General features: G+C 36.8%; 1 long non-coding RNA gene across 2 annotated transcripts; it reads left to right on the forward strand.

Annotated features, from left to right (window-relative positions):
- The first annotated feature begins 1,058 nt into the window (after nucleotides 1-1,058).
- LOC123478028 (uncharacterized) lies at nucleotides 1,059-10,033 on the forward strand. Of its 2 annotated transcripts, XR_008426732.2 has the most exons (6): nucleotides 1,059-1,286; nucleotides 1,512-1,653; nucleotides 3,401-3,550; nucleotides 4,973-5,086; nucleotides 8,862-8,891; nucleotides 9,560-10,033. It is a non-coding gene; the product is annotated as an uncharacterized lncRNA (long non-coding RNA). The 2 variants fall into 2 exon arrangements; XR_006653127.2 differs by lacking the exons at nucleotides 8,862-8,891; nucleotides 9,560-10,033 and having other exon boundaries at nucleotides 4,973-5,209.
- The last annotated feature ends 7,802 nt before the right edge of the window (nucleotides 10,034-17,835 follow it).

Raw genomic sequence — 17,835 nt, forward strand, 5'->3', positions numbered from 1 at the left:
AGTAGGCTCTAGCATGCAGCCTCGGGCGGCTATCACCTAATTTCCAGCAGGCCAGATATTTCCTGTTCGAAAGGGATGGCCATTTGTCTCCTAATACTTCAGAGTTTTTTTCAAGCCAGTTCAGTTGTAAGCCTATCTCTCAAGCCTTCCATCAATTCTGTGACTTCCTTCTTATCTTTCTGGTAAATTCCTTTCCATTGAATTTATCCATTGCCTTCAGTCCAGAACGCTGACTAACACACACTGACAACCATTCTACATCGTAAGCATTGGGAAATACTTTCCTTCAGCTCCATAAAAGTTAGCAACGGGTTAGTATCTGTGTAAAATCAAAAGTAAAGGCTACCCGCTGAAACATAACCTTCACCCAGAAGGACCTACTAAAAACAGCAATGGCCACGATATAGCAATTCAAAGCTAAAAGGGTTTTAAAGTCATAAACACATTTTAGGCTCCTGTATGATCTGAGAATTAACTCCCATAGTGACCACAAAGGCTTGAACTAGATGAAATGTCACTTTCCAACGTGAGGCAGAAGACCGCAGTGCATTGCAGGATCCCTAATTATGCTATGCTCTTGAATTTTCACAGCATCTTAAACAGAGAAATTTTTTTTTGCTTATTGCCCTGACTGTTCTTGAAGACCTTTTGTTGGAAAGGACATAGTCTTTGGCCAGGTTAAGCTACTCTCTGTGTTCTGAAGATTACCTGCAAGTTCCCGATTCCTGTGTAATTAACATCTGTCTGAAGCAGTGCATTGGACTTGTAATAACTCATGACAGTAAAGCGAAGCAGGAGACCAAGTCGCCAGCCTGGTTTCTCCCTTCTTTTACACAGTAACGTTCCCAGGGACAGACACTCAGATCTTAAAGCAGCTTTAACTCAATGAGCCCAGAAACCAAAGCAGCTTTTACAACAGGAAGCTGACGTAATTGGCTTTAAGGTCTGCCCTAAAGAGTTATTTTGTCAGCTTTGGCTCTATTTACTTAGCTAGAGGGTTAAGAAGGATAACGTGTTTGACTCGCAAATATATTTCTTCAAAAGAATACAAACAAAGCCACATCCCTTCAAAAACAGTGGTGGAGCAAGAGGCTTCTGGTTGTGTGAGAGGCAGGGGCAGCCTGTGTTTGCTTTTCCTTTCTCCATCCCCTCCCTTCCCAGTTTACCTGGGGTGAGAATGGCTGCAGCTGCTGCCAGGTCCTCGGAAGAGGTCACAAGAGGAGGATGACACAGCAGTTTCGGGAATCCAGGCAACAAAGAGCCTCTGCTTCCTTTCGAAAGCACAGGTAATGCCCCTTCTGTTACTGCTTGCAATCTTTCCTGGTCCCAAGGACAAGACCCCTCTTCTTTGGTTTTTCTTTTCTTTTTTCTCCCCAGCCATGTCAGTTCTCTCTTCCACATTCTGGACAGTGCCTTCTCATGCCCTTATATCAGGTAAAGACATTGTCGCTGAACCTCTGTGGTTACAGTATGAGTCCAACCTGCCTTTCTCCACCTTCCTGTGCCCTCAGCTGACTGTGACTGTTTGGAGAAGACAATTCTTCCTGCCATGGTTCCTGGCATTCTACCTCAGAGACACCGCTTTGCATGGGAATCCCTTCCGGTTCTAATCCCTGCTGAAGTCATACCTCCACCATGTCCTCTCTTTTTTAGGTACAATTTTGCATAATTCCTTTGCGTGTGTGTGTGTGTGTGTGTGTGTGTGTGTTTATTTTTCTATTCTTACTATGGATCAGGTATGGTAAGCATTGAAATGCAACAGTGCTCAAGTCACACATGCTCCCTGTCCTCAGAGCTTACCGTCTAGTACAGACACAGAAAATTAGTTACAGTGCGTGTGATATGGGACAGGGGTGACCAGAGGTGATATGGGGCGAATGACAGGGGCCTGTATCCTGCATTGCACGGTCATGTACGTCATCGAGAAACTGAGAGCTGAAGGAGCAGCAAGACTAAGTCAGAAGTAGCTAGGTGATATAAGTGAGTTAAACAAACCAAGGAAACAGTTTTTTTCTTCTTGTTATTTTTGTCCATTATATAGTTAATTAACATACGTTGTGCATTTTTTGAAAACCAGTTATCTTAAGTCCTATCATCCAAATATCATTAACCATTAATATGATCACAGTTTTCTTCTAACTTTAGAAGCAGGGAGTGTGATGCGGGATGAAGAAATAAGCAAGGTTTTGTGTGTTTCAAATTACTTACTGCATCTAGTTTTGAAAATTGCTTTTATTACTTAACATTATACTATAAGCTTTGTTTTACTCCATTAATACTTCTAAAAACATCATTTTAATGACTAATTTAGTCTTTCTACATGAGTACCTCCTGGATTCTCTGTCACCCAGTAATCTCTCTTTTTCGTGCCTCCAAGTAAGACTTGTCTTCTTAGCATTCCCTTCAAACTGATAATATTGGTCACATGCGCACTTCCCATCATTTTTTGGATTTGAATGGCCCAGTGCCCCCAAAAGGTTAGTTAGACCATTCCTAAGCATGAGGCAGTCCAGGCTTCGTCTTTTCACTGCCTTTGTGACTCCCTTCCACGTGTGGTCAGTACGTGTTACTGACTAATCTATCAACTGATGTTCTTTTAAAACATAAACAAGAAGCAAAAGCTAACACCCGTTGGCTGAATCTACTCTGAACCTTATTTGACTCCTTTCATTGGGCAACATTTCAGTACCTCACACTGTGAGTCATTGATTTTGCCAATCATCCTTTGTTCTGGAATGTTCCTTTTAACCAGGGTTAGGGTGAGGGTTGGGACATCATGTGCCAGTTCTTGATAGGCTTCCCTTGCTGAAATGTGTGTGTGGAAGTTACCATTATCACATCTGCATTTCCTCGTATCATTATTGTTATCACCATTGTCAACCTTGTTGTTATTGTTGATACCACCCAGTCCTTGAGCGTAGTGTGTTACTCATATTATCTCACTGAAATTTCAAAATAACTACCTAAGGTAAATGTTACTTGCTTCCCTACTTCTGAGAATTCAATTAAAAAAACAAAAACAAAAAAAAAGCTAGTAAATGGGTAGGTTAATGATTAAACCAGATTTATCTGATTCCAAAGTGAGTAATGTTAGAAGAGATAAAACATGAAAAGTGTGTGTGTGTGTGAGAGAGAGAGAGAGAGAGGAGAAACTTGGGAGAAACAGAGATAGAAAGACGAGAGAATATCTTCACTTAGGGATATCTTCACTTAACCCCTTAGACTGTATGTTTCTTATTTCGTAAAAGGATATCAGATAAAATTTGACCAATGTCTGAGTTGGCACTGAGAACCCAAAGATTTCTGTGGAAAACAGGAAGGTGTGGCTCATTTGCAGTCATGAGTTCTGTTTCCCCGCGAATATCACATTAAACTGGTTGTTCTTTTGTACCAAATGCAGGCTTTCTGAAGGAAGTGTGCTTGAGTGAGACCGAAGGGGAGAACAATCAGATAAAGACTAATGCAAGCAGTCAACGTTCCCCTGTACCACAGCTTGCTGTTTGGACTCTGCTTCTCTGCACTGGGCGCCTGAGTGAAATTGGGAAGAAAAGTAAGTGGTGCCAGGTGTGAATGGGGTTAAGCTAGGCAGAGCCAAGGTCCCTCCATGGTTGTTCATTGAAACAAGTCAAAACCTAGATTTGCCCGTTCCCTTCATCTTTAAAGCAGGTTGAATTTACAGATACTTAGAGGGTGCCTAGGTTGTTTTCCTTTGATATTTTCGTAGCTGGTGGAAGACAGTGTTCCACAAACTAGAAAGCCAGGAAGGCCAATATTGCATGCTGACTTTCTTTGCCCCCCTCCCTGCTTCCACCTTACCCCCAGTCCTGAAACACAGCTAGGGCTCAGACTCTGGACACTTTGCAGCTAAATCCTAGTCAGCTCTGGAATGAAAATTCCACCCAGTGAGTTTTGAAAAAGGTAGGACCACACCTTCCAGGCCGCCGTTCATGAGATAAAAATTATATCATGAGATAACGTAGAAAGCTAAACAAAGGCAATCAAATGAAGCTTAAATGGACACTGTATCTCATTTCTGAAATGTTTTAAAACTTGAGCTTCATGAAAGTCTGTGTTTGTGGAAAAATTCTACATGCATTTGGTTTAGGCTGATGTTTTTGGTGTGGACAGATGTATTGAAGGATGGCAGATGGGGTCAGTGAAGGCAGATATATAAAAGCAGGCAGGTGTGTATGTAGCCCTGCCCAAGGACTTGAAAGGAAGAAGTGAAAGGTGAAAGTAGATACACAGATAAATTCAGAGGGTGACCAAGGTAACCCCATCATTAGACAGGAAAATTCATTTACCCTTGGAGTATTAAACCACACAATCCACAAGCCTTGGATACAAGAGAAATCACAAAGGCACTTAAAGAGGCTACTTCTTGAGCCTGGCAATATTAGAGTGCTGCCAAAACAGTAACACTAACCATTGCCTCTTAATGTTTTTGTTGTAACATCTTTGATTCCTCTTCTGCACCTCTCAACTAATATGAATTGTCACTTTTCCATTCCTTTGTTAAGGGCAACTTAGTCTAAGAAATAACATTTTATGACTATTTACAAAATTAAAAATTTAATTTGAAACATAACACCCAACTCTTCTCATATTGAAACAGAAAACATTTTAACTACTAAAAAAATATGTGGACCATGTTTTCATTCTGGTTTGTGTCCTTGGTCTCTCTTTGCTGACGTGAGGCTCTGATAAACTCTTCACAACCATAAGTAATGCAGGGAGGGAGAGGAGACGTGATTCATACATACAAGCGCATGCATGAGTCATGTTCAATGTCTCTCATCACCTCCAAACCCTACTTACCATGCTGGAAATTGGAGGGAAGGGACAGCATAGAAAGCTGACCATTAAGTGCCACAGAAAACCAGAAATAACACTTTACAAAATAATTATATAACACTTTACAAACTAAAAACTACTAAGCCCACTTCTTGCCCCCCTCTCTCTCCTTCTCCAGTGATGGCGACGACAACATGGGCTGCCCTGGCGTGAGACCCAGGAGAAGCTGGAAGGGGTTACTCTCTAACTTAGAGAAATAGCTGACAGAAATATAATTTCCTTCTTACACAAGGTGATGTAAAAGTATATATGAATAAAGATGCATTTTATTTGAATTGAACATTACGATTCATCAGCATACAGTATGTGTGTTCTGTTATACTGGTAGCAGCACTTGTCCATTAAAATATAAAGTTTGCATCATCATTCTGGCTTCTGCAGTTCTTTGAAATAAAAAGTTCCAGAATAAAGTAATTCAGCCCTCAGAAGTGGTATGTGGGAGTTTAGCAAGGGGGATAGATAATACAGACTGGTTGTTTTCATGTTAGAAGAGTCTGTGGAGCTATTTACAAGTATGAATGTGGCAAGGATTGAGTGCTGCCCCCAGATACCCTCCGGGGTGGGGCTCCAGCATCAGCTTCTCTTCCATGTTCCCCAGGCGATTCCGAGGAGCAGCCAGGTAGTCTAAACCCTAGAAAAGAGGAACCAAGGAGGTAGAGATGCAATGGATACCTAGTATTGCCTCAGGAAGTAGTTCCCTGGGGCAAAATGGACAGGGTGTGTGAGTGGAAATCCATGAATGATTTCAATCAGGCAACTTTTGCTTCCTTGCTCTGGTTCTATGTTAACTGAACATACGTTTGATTATAACGTGGCTTCTCATCGTGGGTCTGATAATGAAGCAGCTCAGGCGGCTCAGGCTTATGAGACGTGTGTGTGTCTCATTAGCTATGGATCAATAAAATGGCTTCCTAAATTACATTTTAGTTTCTTCTAAGACCGATCAGTGCAATTAGTTTCCCAAACACCGCTTAGTTCTGAAACTCTAAAAACTTTGGGTGTGAAGGCTCTGGGCCAGATCAAACCATAATAGTTCAAGTGAGCACTTCTCCACGTGCCTGTAACATTGGGCCTTTCTTCTGGAGATACCTGTTGGAAACACTTATGAATTCTGTGGGCTATGTGTTATCTCAGCAGACCCAACAATACTGGACAACTCTTTTTAGAACCTAATTTTTGTTAAATTTTTGGAAAGAATTGCTGGGTGGGAAATAATTTCAAACATTTTCAAAAGAAACTTGGATGCAAGTCACTTTGAGTTACTATCTTAGCTTGTATTGCCATTCAGAATAAAGTGAAATGTTCACGATTTGGAGTAAGTTTTGATGCTAGGTGATCCACACATATTATTTATTCTCTTTGGGCACCTGTTTTCCTTAGTACAAAGTAAGAGGGTACAGTCATATATAAATATCTCTAGATTTCTGCCAGCTCTAAATTAACGTACCTCTATGCAACTATAGCCTTTAAAAGAACACACATTTCATTTTATAACAGTTTTAGTTTTACAGAAAAATGGGGACAGAGCATAAAGAGTTCATATGTTGTTAAAATATTAGTGTAGTATACTTACTATCATTAATGAACAAATATTGGTACATTATTATTAACTAAAATCAATACTTTATTCAGATTTCTTTAGTTTTTACCTGATGTTCTTTTTCTGTTCTAGGATCTCATTCAAGATACCACATTACATTTAATAGTCCTGTTTTTTTAGGCTCTTCTTGGCTGTAACCCTTTCTCACATTTTGCTTGTTTTTGATGGCCTTGACAGTTTATTTATTTATTTCTCCTCTTTCTAATTACACTTTTCAGAGTGACATTGGTTAATAAGATCATATAGGTGTCAAGTGTATATTTCGTTGATATGTGATCTGTATACTGCATTGTGTGCCCACCACCCCACGTCAAACTATCTCCCATCACCATATATTTTGTCCCCTTGCTAGTTTAGAGGCGTACTACTTAGGTATTTTGTAGATTGTTCCTAAATTTTGTCTGATGTCTTTCTCATGAATGGGCTAATGAGTATGGGGTGAGGAACACAGGATCAAAGAGACTGTTCCAATGCATCAAATCAAGAGAACGTTCTACCAACATGATTTATCATTATCGTTGTTGACCTTGATCACCTTGGGAATGTTTGTTGAGTTCCCCACTGTAAAGTTACTCTTCCCTGCCTCTTTCCATCTGTCTGCCCCCTTTAAAGGGAAGTCACAACGCACAACCCACACTTAACAAGGGGGGAGTTATGCTTCACGTCCTAGAGGGAGGAGTAACTACGTGAATTATTTGGAATTTTTCTGCAAGGAAGATTTGTCCTTTCTCCATTTATTTATCATTTGTTTATACCAGCTTGGGCTCATGGGTATCTATTTTATACTCTAAGTTATAATCCAGTATTATTTTATTGTGTTATTTGAAGTTTCACTTTTGTGTACTGGGAGCTCTGTCAGGAAGCTCCTGGATCCCTGGATCACAAGTCTTCACGATGAATCATGTGTTCCATGTTTGTGTGTAAGTGTGTGTGTTTGTGCATGAGTGAGTGTGTGTGTTTAGCATCTGTCACTACCATATGCTCCAGACCCACCTTGTATGTTTCCTACCCCAGTTTTAAAATCAACATTTCTTTAAGAAACCCTGGTTCTATTGTTTGAAGTATGGCATTAGAAACCAAAATCTTGGTTCTAGACATACCTCTTTGCAACTGTTGCTTCTGGGCACACTCAGCTGACAGACTGAGAAAGTGTATGTTTGTGTGTATTAACTTGTGTATTTACATATATCCATAAATATGTCCATGCCTAACCATCTGTATCTATATTAAGTTAAATGGGAGTTCACACCGATGTCTTCAGCTCTAATTCCTTACTGAGTAAATCCTTCTATTCTTTTTTGCTTGCCTATCTGTAACTTCCCAATCTAACAGTGAGAAAACTGGCTCACGTCCTCGTTTTTGGCACAGCAAAAATACCCCGTCCTCAACTTTGAAGGACTCTTCCTTCCTTTTAGGGAGCCATTGGTTTCTCTTCATTGGATAGGGCTACAAAATAAATATCTTTGGAAGAAAATCTAATGATTATAGACTATTGATTGCAATTCAGATTTGCTATTATAGGATTTTTATTTCTTTGCCCATATTTTCTCATTTGTTTCCTCTTACTCTGGAAAGCTATATTTCTAGTAATTGTCATAAATTATGTATTTGCATTTTTTATAATGTAATAAAATGATTTCAAAATTACAATAGAACATTACCATAATAGATTATTAAATGTGCTTTAAAACTAACTTTCAGTTTTTATTGTCCTTCATGTACTGAGTACTAAGGATGAACAGCCAAAATATTGTGCTTTAACGTCACTTGAATTCACATCTCTATGATTGTGTGATCAACTTGATACACAGATACATTCATTTCATTTTGTTCACAAATATTAGCAATTGCTTTTTAAATGTGATTTTATTTTGCAGTATGCAACATTTAATATAGGAAATAGAGAATATATTCACAAAATGTAACTTACCTTCCTGTTTTTCACCTTCCCTGTGATAACCTGATTTTTCCCTGTTTTTCATCTTCCCTGTGATAACCATTTTATTAATTTGTGGTTTATCTTTATTATCTTTCTTCACAAAAAAACAGAAAATGCATACTTGTTCTCCTGTATTACACAACAGCATTACAATGTACATCGTGTACTATACCTTATTTATTTCACTGAATAAGTATTATGGAGTTCACTTCATATCAGTGTATGGAGATCTTCACCATTTATTTTTATGGTTGTTAGTGCTTCTTCGTGTGAATATATCATGGTTTGTTTTAAAATGTCTCATTGATAGACATTTACCATTACCGCATCTCAGTGAATAACTTTATGCCTAAGTCATTTTGTGCATAAATCCTTTTGTACATTTGGGTTACACTTGGAAATAGTTTTTCTTGGTTGAAGGGTAAGTGTGTATATAATGTACTAATTATTGCTGAATTATTCCCACAGATGCAGAATGATCACCTTTCCACAAGCAATGTAAGAAAGTGCCTCTTTTCTTCCAGTATAGCCAACAAATTATGCTGTTAGACTTTTGAAAATTTTACCAGTCTGATAATGAAGAAATAGTATTTCAGCATAGTTTAAATGTTCATTTACATAATTATAAGTCAGGTTGATCTTCTTTTCATATGTTTAAAATGCAGTTTCTACATCTTGCTTATTTTTATATGTTTTAGTCTTTTATTTCACTCAAATTTTAAGACTATTTTCTTTTGGAGATATTATTCTTTTATGATAGAATTTGAACATATATTTTGCAGTTTGTCCTTTGTATTGTGACTTTCATTTGAGTGAGAAATTTCTCATTCACAAGATTCTTAAAAATATTTTTCTATAGTGTGTCAATATTGTCTTTTATTATTTTGGATTTTGGGTTTAGCTAGGAAAGTGTTTATCACTCTCAGTTATTGAAAGTTTTCATATATGTTTCATTCTAGGGCATTATGAGTTTCACCTTTACGTTTAAATCTCTGATTTATTTAGATTTTACCTTGATGTACAATGTGAAATATGGGTAGGATTTGATCATTTTCTTAATAGCTATTTTCCAAAATTTGAATTGTTCCTCCTAAAAAGAGATGTTGAATTCATAACTGTCCATACTTCAGAACGTGACCTTACTTGGAAATATGGTCTTTATACAGATAATCAAGTTTAAGTGAGTTCATTGAGGTGGGCCCTAATCCAACACAACTGGTGTCTTTATAAAAAGGAAACTAGAACACACAGACATAGATGGAGGGAAGACAATATAAAGAGACACAGGAGAAGACAGCCACCTAAAACTCAAGGAACACCTGAGGACGTCAGAAAACAGGAGTGAGGCCTGGAACGGATCCTTCCTGAGAGCCTTCAAAGGAAGTATGACCTTGACTACACCTTGATTATGAACTTTTGGCCTTTAGATCTGTGAGATAAGACAGCTCTCTTATTCTAAGCCACTCAATTTGTAGCAGCCCTAGGAAACTAGTATATGCACTGATTTGAGGTATCATCTTTATCGTATGCTTTCACCTGCAACTTGGGTATACTTTTGAATTTTCTATTCTGTTGCATGTGGATTATCTGTCCACTCATATATCCATACCATAACATTTTAATTAAAGATGGTCTATACTATGTTTTAAAATTTGCTATAGATCCCCTTCCTCATTTGTTCTTTTTGTTGTATTTTTTCCTTCATACTCTTACATTATTTTTCCATATGAAAGTTATTAAAACAAGCAGTCAAACAAATAAATATATTGTTCTTCAAGAAAAAGTTGGTATATTTATCAGGATTGCAAGGTTTTCTATTTTAATGCCCATTCACATCAGACTCTTCAACTAGCTGCGCAGTCCCTGTCTACAAAAGCTGTATCTCCCTTCTCTAGTCTCTATAGTTGCCTAAATTTCCAAAATGGTTTCAGTTGCTGTGGAAATATTTTCTCCACTAAGATGGTGAATTCTTTGGATACAAAGCATTCTGAAAAGTTTTTTCTTACCTTCAGCAGAACTCTTCTGGAGCCATAGATAGTTTCAATAATTATACATTGAGTGGATACAAATTGCAAAAGTACCAGTTTTAAAGTTATAGAGGAAGACTTGTTATAAATAATCTGTTACTGAGACTTCTGAACAACTCAGGATGGAATTCAGGTAATATAGTACAGTGAAGTGAGTGCTGGATACGCAATCTTAAAACCTGAGTTCTAATGATCTATATTATACCTAATATAATTATATAATATCTATTACTTACATAATAGATACTTATATATTCTATCTATCTATATTCTTACTTATCTATTACATAATAGATACTTATATATTCTATTGCATCTAATATAGTTATATATTGCCTAATTATATATTATGGTGATATAATTATTTGTAATTAATATAATTATATAATACTATAATATAATTACATTATAATTATATGTAATATAATTATATATACTATACCATATAATATATATACTATATGTATTATAATTATATATACTATATGATTATAATATAATTATATATACTATATAATTATAATATAATTATATATACTACAATACTATATCATGTATTCTATATGTATATAGAATACATGAATAGAAATGACTCTATTCAAAGTCGTTTATAATAAGATAGATAACAACTCTGAGACCAGCTTCTCAGTCTCCTGCCTTTTAGGATCCAGGATCAGCGAGCCTCCCTCACCTGGTTATTGTGCATGTGAGAGGACCCCTGGTTCCTGCCGGGACCTCAAACCATGTCCGTGGTCCCTGCCTCTTTCTTACCATTTCTCCCTCACTCATTCAGCTCCAACCACATTGACCTTCTTTGTGCTTCCTTGAATAGGTCAAGGTCACTCCTGCCTTATGTCCTGGGCACTTGGTCTTCCCACAGCTGGAAGTGTCCTTGTATCTTTACTCAACATGCTCTGTGATTTCCTTAAGGCTCCCGTACACTTTGTCACATGGCCTTCCCTGATCACTCTGTATGTTACAGCCCACCTTCTCAGTAAGTCTCAGCCTGCTTTATGTTTCTTCATAGTACTTGTTAATATCTGAAATTCTAGTGCATGCCATTATTTTACTTATTTTCTTTTTCACTGAGATCTAAGCTCCCTAAGGAGGAAGACGCTGCCTTCTTCACTTCAATATCTTCCTGCTTATAACAACATATTAAGTGCTTAATAAGTATCTGTTGAGTGAATAAATAAACTGATACAATGTATTTTGTGTAAAATCCTTGGCACATAATAGTTGTTTAATAGATGGTACCTTCCTTTTCCACTCTTACTAAAAAAGTGATTTATTGTTGTGGTAACACCAAAGGCACATGTAAAATAAGCCTTATTTCTGCCCTACAGCCTATCTCCCTGACCTCTGGGTGATAAAGACCTAAATAATCTGATTCTACTTGCTGAACTGCATGTTCTCTGTGTTATTTTTCTTTGGCCCAGGCCCTTCTGCACTTGACCAGAAGCCACAGCATTTTTAAATGTCCCTTCTCTGTCATTAATCATGCTGGTTTCTTGGGTTCTGGGTATGCTCGTGTGTCCAATTATATTGGGATGTTTGCTTTCCCCATGCCAGCAGAAAGGACGTCTCTGCGTTTGCTCTCACTGTTGGATCTCCAGCCCGTAACAGTGTCTCTCCTGGTAGTTATCATTTTGCCAGTCAGGACTTAATGGTGCTCTCAACCGAAATCAAAGATATCCAGGCCCGTTTGACTCCCCCATTCTTCAAATGGAAAGGTCCTGGCATCACTGATTTTCTTTCAGATTTGGCAGAGCAATAGTCTAAGATTGAGGCAGGGAATTGCTTGTCCTACTGGAACTTTAGAAAAGTGGGCAATTTGGGAAAGTTTCTGACCAATCTCACCATTTCTCTGCCTTGTCAAGACCCGGGATTCAGTCTCTGTGGTCCAGGCCCTTGATGAGAGAGTCTGATATTGAAAGTACCGAGGAAGAAGGCAGGAGCCAAATGACTGAGAGAAACCAACATTCACTGTGTATATATGGTGTACATGGCCATATATACAATGCCGAGATAGGTCAGAAGCACCGAAGTAACACTGAAAGCAATAGAGAGTAATAACGCCTGGCAGCTTTAACACAATGCTGGTTCAGAAATCTCCTAACATTATACCTCTTAATGTCTGCTATGGACTGAATGTTTGTGTTCCTCTGCACCCCCTGCCCCCCCCCCAAAAAAAATCCTATGTTGAAACGTATATCTGAAAGTGATGGTATTAGGATGTGGGGCCTTTGGGTGGTGATTAGGTCAGGAGGGCAAAGCCCTCAGCAATGGGAATAGTGCCCTCATGGAGGCAGACCATCCCACTATGTGATGTTAGAGTGAGAAGACAGCCATCTAGGAGCCAGGAAGCCTGTTCTCACCAGGCAGTGAATCTCCCAGAACCTTGATCTTGGGCATGCCAACCTCCAGAACTGAGAGAAATAAATGTTTCTTATTTATAAGCCCCCCAGTTTATGGTATTTTTGGTCTAGCAGCCTGAATAAACTAAGACAAGCACTTCCTTTTTCTTGACTTTGCCTGGAATAGTGGTGCCCAGACTTTAGACATTCTGATATACTGTCCTCACTGCTTAGGTCCTATCTGAGTACCGCCTTACTATCATTTATCTATTTTTTCTAAAATCAACTTATTTATTTAAATTGTCAATTTATTGTAAAAGAAAATGGTATGTTGTTTATAAAACCATTTTCTTTGGTCACAGAAAGTAGCTATTAATTAAAAATTATTGTTTGTCCCCTAAAATTGCCTCCTATGTCACCAGCGGCCTGAGATCCTACCTTACTTTGGGAAAGACTGAAGTCAAATCTTTAACTTTAAACCCAGACCATTTGAATGACAGATTTGGGCTCTTATTTCTTGTTTGACTTTATTATGATCCTGGATCACCCAGTGGGTCTAAGCCCCAAATTGTCTCTGTCCCCTTCTATTTGCCTTCTATCTCTGTCACTGCAAAAGCTACCTGCTCCCCGCCGGGGTTTCATCTTCCTCACTTCCTTCTTGAAGATTAATATTTCAACCCAAACTAGGCATCTCTAGATCTTCCCACTTAGCATATGGAAGCTACAAAGGGATAGGGTGGGGGGGGGGAAAGCAATCATTAAAAAATGTCAACCATGAACCAAATGCAGTTCTAGATACTTTGTGAAGCTGAACCCATTTAGTATTTTCAAACCAATTATTGTAGTCCCCACTTTTTATGTAAGTAACATGCACTAAAGAGAATGTAGAAATTTTGCAAAGATGATGCATGGGTAAAGCTGAGAGGTAAACCAAGTTATATGTGACAGTAAAGTATGTGCTTCTTCCAGTAAAAATCCTAAAGAACAAAGTCCATTGATGTTTAAAGATATGATGTGCAGGGTTGATAATCCCTCTTACACTGAAAAAAAACTCAATCATTTTTGTGATTCAAATAGCTACCAAATATATATGTTTCTGATTCAAGTTGCACTTAAGGTGTGAAAAGACTGTTTTCAAAGAGCCATTTAATGTTCAAGAGCCTTATAAATAGGATCAGGCGAGTCAAGGTAGCTAACTGAGAAGATCTATTTCTCGTTTCAGTCTTAAATGTGCTGAAGTGATATCCAATTCATAATGCTACCATTGATATGCCCAGAGGGTAGAATCCTGTGACTACTTAATCTCAGGTTCCCTCGGAGCAGAGGACTGCATAATCTTTCACTGTGTGAGGGCATCATCATTCATTGGAGCATTTCTCTCTCTTTGGATATTTAAGTTGACTTCATTTCTTTGTTTATATGAATAATTGTATTATTATTAGTTTTAAAGTTCAGTTTGATATGCAAGAAGAATATTTCATTTTTAAATTGACTTCTACTATAGTTTCTGAGTTTAAAAGTGAGTATGGATGTATAACAGATGTTAAATTGTTAATATTTTTTTAGTTTGCCTGTATTCTGCCTGTGTCTATTTGTATGGTTGCCTTTCCCTCACTGACTTGCAAGTTCCATGAAGACAGAGACTGTGTTTGTGCCGTACAACCCCATCTTCTCAGAGGCCAGAATGGTACCAGCCACAAAAACAGGAAAGATTAAGCAAGAAAGCTCCCTAATGCATTCTGTAGGAATCGTGTCAATGATGTTAATAAGAATTTTCCTTAGAATGAAAACTTTACACCAGCTAGCACAAAATTTCCATTTCAAGTACATTTTTCCTGGTCAGGCAGATCATCCTGAGTCTAGATTATATGATCTCTTAGTGTCACATATATCTTCCATAGCAGATGTGGTCAGCATACCTACTTTCTCACTGAAAACTTTAACTGAACTATAGAAAAACACAGATGTTCAAAATTCCTCCTTGGGGCCTTTACCTTTTAAATGACCACATTCTGTACAGAAATGAGGAATGGGCAAGTGAATAAGTATTTGTTTAAAAACACGAAAAGTCCCAATTGCAGAAATTATTTATGAGTATGAGGGAGAGACAACTTAATAATAAGAAATTGTTACATAGGTCAAACTTTTACCAAAAAAAAAGAAAAGAAAAGAAAAAAGGAAAGAATGTATAATGTTTGCATTGCAATAGAACTGCTAAAATTTTCAGGTTTGAAAGGTTTACTAAAAACCCAATTTAAATTCTTAAACACACATGAATGCACTCCCTGCTGTACACACAATAAATTCAATACAACTTGTTTTACCCTCGGAGACAATCTGCTGAGTTATAAGGTGGCTTTCTTCTCGCTCTTACTATAGATCAAGCATTCTGTTCAACAATTACTTAACTCAGTTAATTCTTCAAAGTAGTTATCACTGTTATCCCATTTGACAGATGTGAAAAGTGAGACAGAAAGTTTAAATAACGTATTCCAAGACAGAAAGCTCCTAGGAAGAAGCAGGATTTCAAGCGAAGCAGGCGAGCTCAGAGCATGCATCCTTAACCAGTAAACGTAATTCTACAAGCCAAGGGTTCTAATCTTTTGACATATGCAGGTCTGGTTTCCCTGCTTAGAATAACAGTTTACAATTTTTAGTGTTAAATATGTCCTGGGCACTGATCTAAGTGATTTGTTACACATACTAAGTCATTTAAGCTTCAAAACAACCTCGTATGGAACACACTTATTACGATCATTTCCCTTTTGCAAAGGAAGAACCATGACAAACTGTGGTCAAGTAAATAGATTTAAGTTATATGTTTATAAAAGGTAAATCTAGACTTTGAGCAAGACACAGAGGGGCTGAAACTTACTCTTAACCCCTCTGCGCCTTCTATTTTTCTTTCCCCTCCCAATCCTTCTCACTTTGACACTATTCCTCCTCCTCCTCCTCCAAATCTTTCCTGCCCCTCCTCTCCATACGTCCCTCTCTCTCCCTCTTCAATCAAAACATCATACCCACACATTGTCTTCCAAACCTTTCATTTTTGCCAACAAATACGAAGACATGTTATACTTGAATAGGATAGCTTAATATTGTAGAGAGGTCATTTTTTTTCTAAATTAATTTGTGAATCCAAGCAGTCCAGATGAAATCTTAATACATCATTGAAACAAAATTGAGAATCCAGATACCAACTTAAATATATTTTGAAATTCAGTGTATGATATGGATGTTATTTTATATCACTAGGGAAAATAAAAAATAATTAAAAATTTCAGAGGGAAAACTAGCTAAGCATCTAAAACATTGAGTTTATAAGCAATTTCTTACAATAAAATGGATTCTGGAGTGATCAAATATTTAAATAAAATACGTTAGCATGACACATTGGGATGAAAACAAGGGTTTCATGGTTTATCATCTTGAAGCATAGAAGACATTTCTAAACATGACACAAAACCTGAAAAGCATTTTTTAAAAAGCCAAGTTCAAATCCATAGTATCTTTAAAGTTCCAGTGTGTTAAAACTGAACAGAACAAAATACTTAGTGTTGGTAAGTATGTGAGGAAATAAACATCCGTATGCATTTTGGAGAGGAGCATAAACTGATATAAATTTGAGGAGCCGAGTTTGACAATTATGCCGAGATTTTAAAAGTTTATACTCTTTGATCCAGTAATTCTACTTAGTTTATGCAAACAGTGTTTATTAAAGATCTAATATGTACCTGGCATTGTGATAGGTTCTGTCAAAAATAAGTGAATATAAGAAATATGGTCCCTGCCTTCTTGGACTCAAAATATTTTCTTAAGGGATGAGGCAAATTTTTTCATCATGGCATCGAAGTTTAAGGTTCCAAGTCCCTCATTTGCATGATTCCATTTCAAAACCTTATATACGCTTATGCTTATATTTAAAGTTTACTTCTTAAAGATGGCATGTTAAATCCCAAAACCTGTTTCTGGCCCTGCTTAGAATAAAATCAAACTAATTTAAAAAATTGTGCACTTACAGATTTTTCTTCATTGTAGTTATGCTTATGGTGGAAAAAAAGAATCTATAATCTAAATAAAATATTAATAAAATATCAAATACTTACATAGTTCTTCATCAATAGGCAATGCATTAAAGAAATCGTTGCATAGCCATACAAGATAATTTTACAGAATCAACATGGCAAAATAAATCTCTATTAATAGACATGAAAATATGTCCATTATATTGTTAAGTGAAATAGTAGGTATCAATATAGCATTGACTGTATGATTTATTTATGTAGAAAATTCTCTATATTTGTTTATATTTCTGTCTATTTCTATGTTTACCTCTGGTTAGATCCATATCTAATCTATGTTTATGGTCTCCATTTGCATAGTTACCTGGAAGAATGTTCTTCAAAATGATAACATTGTTTATTTCTGGGTCAATATAATTTGGGGTGATTTAAAAATTTTTCCTTATTCATAATTTTATGCATTGCATGGGTTTTAACCAGTGAAAATGTTTTGCTCATTGACAAAAATTATGTTGCTTTTGAATAGAAAATATATAGCAGAGATATGAATAAAACTTTTTATAAATCACTATGTATGATCTAATTAATGCTCATTCATAGTCTGAAATACTATACATCATAGAGTTAATATCTATGTAATAGGGTCATAGTCAACTTTAAAAATATTTTCTTATTTACTCTCATTTTTCAATTTTTTCTCAATGTGCATGTTATGCTCATGTATGAAATGGTAATATTGACCTATCAAAAAAGTCAGACATGTATATTCCATGTATTAAGTAATAATTTTTGATTTGAAATTTCATTAAATATATATTTATGATTCTTCAAACATAGCTTTAGTATTACTTCTGTTGTTATATGTGCTTCTCAAACCCCACCTATCCCCATACCTGACCTCTCACTTCTTCATCCTTACCACCAATGTCTGCATCTTTGAATTTTTCTCCATCCTGCATTTCTTCTACAGATTCTAGGGTTTAAACTCATCGTCACTAATTCTATAGTGTTAATTCTGCTCTTTACTGCTTTTAAT

Source organism: Desmodus rotundus, chromosome 4 (assembly GCF_022682495.2).
Source record: "Desmodus rotundus isolate HL8 chromosome 4, HLdesRot8A.1, whole genome shotgun sequence".
NCBI lineage: Eukaryota > Metazoa > Chordata > Mammalia > Chiroptera > Phyllostomidae > Desmodus > Desmodus rotundus.